The 6,326-nt window shown below is 47.1% G+C and overlaps 1 protein-coding gene across 2 annotated transcripts in view; it reads right to left on the minus strand.

Moving 5' to 3' along the window:
* Nucleotides 1-6,326, minus strand: part of Cdh23 (cadherin-related 23) — a 382,621-nt gene that overhangs the window by 34,347 nt on the left and 341,948 nt on the right.

The raw sequence follows: 6,326 nt of genomic DNA on the forward strand, positions 1-6,326 counted from the left end.
AATACTGACCTTTGTCTTAGCTGAGTTTCTGTTGCTGCACTTAAACAACTCGGGGAGGAAAGGGTTACATTTGGCTTACATTTCCCCATCACAATCCTGGAGGGAAGTCAGGGCGGGAGCTCAAGTGTGGTCATACATTTTTCTGAACACACTTCTTGCCTTTGAAGAGACTGAACTATTTTTTAAAGATTTTTTTTATATGAGTACACTGTAGCTGTCTTCAGACACACCAGAAGAGGGCATCAGATCCCATTACAGATGGTTGTAAGCCACCATGTGGTGGCTGGGAGCTGAACTCAGGACCTCTGGAAGAGCAGCCAGTACTCTTGACCTCTGTGTCATCTCACCAGCCCAAGACTTGAACTTTTGCTGGATCTTGCAGCAAGTTAATAATATGCTTTGAGATCATTTAAGACTATATAGTTAGCCTTCTGCCCTCAGCTTAAGTTTGACCTGCCTTTAAGAGAACAGCACAAACCAGTCTTCGTATGCCTTGGATTTCCCCCATGCAACCAGCCTTTCAACCTAAGCTAATGCACAGTTTCAATCTTAAGTTATATTCTCTTCCATGTCCCTGACACAGAATAGTGTGTGTGTGTGTGTGTGTGTGTGTGTGTGTGTGTGTGTGTGTGTGTGTGGTGGTAATTATTTCCTGAAAGCAGCCAACAGGTTAAAAGCAACTTTAAGCAACAAATACCCCACACATGTTGGAAGTCACATTTGTGTGGCTTGAGTGCTGTTCTGGGTCTCTTGAGTAATGTTTTCCCCCATAAAGCTCTATTAGAGAATCCATCATTTTTATATCATGATTTCTGTGTTCTTTAATAAATACAGAGCAAAGCCTTTGTTAGGGAGAGAGATACAGAGAAAGACACAGATCTCTCTGACTCTGTCTGCCTGTCTGCCTGTCTGTCTGTCTGTCTGTCTGTCTGTCTGTCTGTCTCTCTCTCACACACACACACACACAGAGAGAGAGAGAGAGAGAGAGAGAGAGAGACAGAGACAGAGAGACAGACAGAGGCAGAGAGACAGACAGAGGCAGAGAGACAGACAGAGACAGACAGAGACAGAGAGAGAGCAGGTAATTACAGGCAGACAAAACACACGGGCATAATGGATAGGTAACAGGGACTGACCAGTCAGACAAAAGAACCAACAACCATAACTACAAACAGACAAAAAACACACAGAGAAGGGCTGCAGAGATGGCTCAGTGGTTAAGAGCACTGACTGCTCTTCCAGAGGTCCTGAGCTCAATTTCCAGCAACCACATGATGGCTCACAACCATCTGTAATGGGATCTGATGCCCTCTTCTGGTGTGTCTGAAGATAGCTACAGTGTACTCATATACATTAAACAAACATTTTAAGAAAACACAGAGAAAGTGGAAAATTCAAACTTGAGCTCTCTCTTGGTCATCTACTTCAAGAGCAAGATTCTTTCTCATCCCTTAATGCTATATAGACACATTTGGATAGATATTCCTTCTGTGATGTCTTTAGTGTGTAACCAGTGCACTCGATCAGGAACCCAGAGTCAGGAACTGAAGCAGAGACCATGGCGGAACGCTGCTTACTGGATTGATCAGTTTAGTTTCTAACACAGCGCAGACCCACCTACCTAGGAATGGTTCACCCACGGTGGGCTGGGCTCTTCCACCATGATCAGTCATGGAGAAAAGGCCCCACAGACTTGCCACAGGCAATCCCTCAACTGAGGTTGTCCTCTTCAAGCTGACAGGACAATTGTCAACTTGAAAGGGTCTAGAATCATCAAGGAGACAAGCTTCTGGTATGTCTGTGAGAGTTTCCAAACTGGGTTGAGATGGGAGAGCCCACACTACTGCGAGCCAGGCCAGTCCATGAGTTGCCCCTCCCCCCTCCCTCTCCCTCTCTCTGATTCTAGACTATGGATACAATATGACCAGCTGCCTTATTTCCTAGTGTCACAACATAACAATAACATAAATAGAATAATAATAAAAACATTTTAAGCACACGCTAAGCCCCTGCATGCATTTCCCGCTGCCTTAATCACTACTTAATCTCTTCCTTGCCATGAAGGGCTGAGTGTGAGCCAAAACAAACCCTTCCACCCTTAAGTTCCTCTTGTCAGACATTCTGTTACAGCGACAAGGACCGTCACTAACATCCCTCTTCCTCATGCATCATGATGGCTGTGTCTGCTGGTTTCTAGGTGCTTGGTTAGCCCCCTCTGAAGAGTTCCTCCATTAAACTTTTGAGTCAAGTCTTTTCTTCATATGGCACACCACTCCTGCAGGGACCCTGGTCAAAGCAAGCCACTTGCTCTGGTTTGAATAGGAAACGTCCCCACAGGTTTGTACATGGAGGCTGTGTCCTCTGTTGACCATGCACTTCTGAAGGTGATAGAATCTTTGGGAAGTGGGGCCAAGCTGGAAGGAGAGGTTGTGTGTGTGTGTGTGTGTGTGTGGCCCTGGATGATTATACCCAGTGCCCAGTCCATCCCTCTCTTGAGCTTGCTGCCCACTATGAGATGGGGAACCTACAACACATCTTCCTACCTCTATGATGTTCTGCTCAAGTGTGTGGGGGCCAAGCAACCACAGACAGAGCTTCTAAAACAGTAAGCAAGACACACTATTCTCCTTTAAGTTGTTCTCTCAGGTGGTGTGTGTGTGTGCATGTGTGCGTGTGTGTGCGCGCACACGCATGCACACATATACATGTTTCAAGAGTGTGTGGAGGCAGAAGTCCCCAGTAATTATCTTAATTATATTTTAGCACTGAAGCAAAATATCAATTTATTTCACGAATTGGACCATGGATTCTGAACACTCTAAGCACATACCCTGCTATGGAGTTATTTCATCGGTACCAAGAAACTTTTATTTTATTTCACATTTACAGGGGCCAGCAAAATGGCTCAGCAGATAAGGGCACTTGCTGTTAAGCTCTACTGACTCAGGTTCAATCCCTGGCATCCACACGGTAGAAAAAGAACCAAGTCCTACAAGTTGACCTCTTATCTCCATACATGCATTATGGTATGTGTGTTACTCTCCATATATATATCATATATATATATAGAGAGAGATGGCTCAGTGGTTAAAAACACTGACTGCTCTTACAAAGGTCCTGAGTTCAATTCCTAGTAACCACATGGTAGCTCTCGCAACCATCTATAATGGAATCCGATGCCCTCTTCTGGTGTGTCTGAAGACAGCTGCAGTGTACTTATGTAAATAAATAAAATAATCTTTAAAAAAATTTAACACTTTGTTCTTAGTTCTGTCTGTCCCCGAAGCTAACTTCACAGTGATGGAGACATGGAAAGACTTTAGAATTAAGAAGGGGGTCACTGCCCCGAGGAGGTGATGACTCTTAGGATAATAAATAGCTCTGTATCTTGGGGACAGGGTCTTTGAAGACTGTTTCCAAAGTAGGCTGGGCCAGTAGCCTTGAGACATAGCCTGTGTAGCTTTGGGCACTGGCAATGTCGTAGTCAAAGATGTTTATCTGAGAAGTAGCCTGTGTGACATTAAGTTGGCACTTCCTCTCTGGGCATTTACTGTGTGCGAATAATGGACCTGCCTTGACCTTGATATTCTTCCTAGTGCAGATGGTCTGGGGCTGTCTCACTGTTGGTAGCCCTGTGGACTGAACCCCGCTGCTAAATACAAAGTACTTGGATCTTAGAGTCCCTAAGGAATCTTTAACAAGGCAACAAAGATGGGGAAGGGAAGCAGCGAGATGGCTCAATCGCTCTAAGCACTTGTCACCAAGCCTCACAACCTGATATCAATCTCTGGGACCTACATGGTGGAAAGAGAAAAAACAGCTTCTGCTATTGTCTTCTGTCCTTCAGGAGCTTGGCATGCAAGAACCTGCATCCGTATAAATACACAGGCAGAGCAAATAAATAAATAAATGTGTGTAAAGGATAGTAGTCATTTGAGGGGGAGAAAGCACTTGCTAACATTTCTCACTGGGGTGGAGAAAGGCCTCGCACTGAGGCTGAAATAGACCGGACACTAGAACAGCCTTCCCGTCCCTTCAAAATCTCTCCCATGCCCTCTGCAGTTCAGGTGGGTTTTTATATTTCTCTTCCTAATACATGGCACCATGTGACACCATAATGCCCGTCAGGGAAGGCCTCACACTCTCCTTGTGTTCTGCACGGTCGTGATTACAGTTATGAACGTTTGCCTCCCCCGACTTCAGCTTGAACCTTACCCTGCCCCAGTCTCTGCAGCCATTACTAAGAGACAAGAACAGGCTGGAGAACAGCCTTCTCATGGCCACTGTCCCATACCCCTTGACAGTCCCTGGAAGTGAGTCTGACACCACTCAGGCTGCTGGGGCTGGAGGGTGGGGGACTTGAACAGGATTGCCCCCTGCTGTGTCTTGTTCTGTGTCCCTTTCTGATTTCTTTGGCTTCTGAGCTGAGGAGGAAGTTGGACCCCCGTTGCCTGCCCTGATTTTCAGGAGGGTTTGAGGTTTGCTAGGCCAGGCCCACAGCTTGGGCAATGCCTGTGTCTTCCTGTGGTGCAACCCAAGGATGCTCAGTGCTGGGGGCAGGGGCTGTCAGGGGAGGAAGGGGCAGTGTGGGGGAGGTGTTCCGCTCTCCCCTGGAAGGGCCCTACTTCAGCTCTGGGGAGGATGGCTGGGGTGGGAAGAGGGTCTAGTGTCAACCTCATCTCTACTCATCTCTAGTGTCTTGGCTGCCCTCTGGCAAAATAGAATATTCATTCTATGACCAAGAAGGACCCAACGCTGTCTCACCAGATGGGGTCCCAAGGTCAGGTTCACACTCAGGGACCTGACTTACGTTTTGGCAGCTTCTGGGGATCTCATGCCAGGGCGTTTGCTAGCTTTAGGCTTATACCAAGCCTGCAGAAGGTCACCGAATAATAACAGGATACACTATCCTCCTTTTTTCTTTTTCTTTTTCTTTTTTTTTTTCTATTTTTTGGAGCTGGGGACCGAACCCAGGGCCTTCTAGCAAGCGCTCTACCACTGAGCTAAATCCCCAAACCCCCCCCCCCCCACTATCCTCCTTCTGAGGTAGCCTTCCTTACCTAGTAGCCTGAGTGGGCATGCCTATAGAGCCTGTGAGAGGCCGTCCACATCATCCACAATTTGTAGCTACCATTTGCCCATCCCAACCCCACCCCCAGCCTAATCCCTGACACTGTACTTGGTCTGTCCTCTGTCCTTTAGCCAGGAGCCACTAAGAGTTCAACATCCTTGTCCCTCAATACAGTCACCCCTGCATTGGTCACCTCGGCCACTCTATCCAGACAGGGCTTACTCTCAGGTCTGTCCCTCAGGTGACAGTGCAGTTGACAGCCTTTTTACCTGCATCTTGTATAAGGGACTTGAACATAAGGGAGCCAGGGAGGCTGGGCCTGGTGGGACAGCTTTACAATCTCAGATACTTGAGAGGCCAGTGGTACAAAGGCTGTGATAAATTCAAGACGCTTCTGGAAAACTTTCCCAGAAGTTAAGAGAAACAAAGAAAGAAACAAAGAAGCCAAGGAACAAAGGAAGATGGTGATACATTTTAGGAGCAGTGCAATTGTCTAGCTCGGATGAAGCCCGGGAACCAATGCCTAGCCTTAAAACAGAGTGAAAAAGAGAATCATTGGGGGTTGGGATCCTCCCCAACCCTGCCCCTACCCCTGTTGGCAGCCCAGAACGTATGTATCCCTGTGTCTGACTCAACTTTGGAGAAGCTGGGCATGATGGTGCCCACCTGTACTCCCAGCATTCAGGAGGCAGAGGCAGAAGAATTAGAAGTTCAAGATTATACACACACACACACACACACACACACACACACACACACACACACACACACAGTGGTGGGAGACCATGGTCCTCAAAACCAGGTAGGTTTGGGAGGGCAGAAGAACTCAGGTAAGGAATTAACTGGCTGCTACCTCAGATCAGGTCTTGAAAGAAGCACTGACAGAAAGGGGTGGAGGAGGGGCTCCAAGTTCAGGCCAGGAAGGAACAGAGCGGAGCCAGCTCTAAGTGATCACGAGTACATGGATGACTGTATGAGGGCCAGGAGGACAGCATGAGAATGAGTCTGTAGGGGGCCATGAAGGTGCACTCTTGCAATCCCAGCATGCATTAAGCTGAGGTAGAAGAATCTTGAGGCCAGCCTGAGCTACATGGCAACATCCTGTCTCAAAAAGCTAACACATTAAAAACCACAAACAAAACCCCACCCAAACAAAACAACACAAACCACACAAAAACAAAACTCCAGGTAAGTTAAAAACAAAATACCAACAAGACGGAATCAAAGGAACCCATGAAGAACTGCACAGCCATGG

This window comes from Rattus norvegicus, chromosome 20 (assembly GCF_021556685.1).
Source record: "Rattus norvegicus strain SHRSP/BbbUtx chromosome 20, alternate assembly SHRSP_T2T, whole genome shotgun sequence".
Taxonomy (NCBI): domain Eukaryota; kingdom Metazoa; phylum Chordata; class Mammalia; order Rodentia; family Muridae; genus Rattus; species Rattus norvegicus.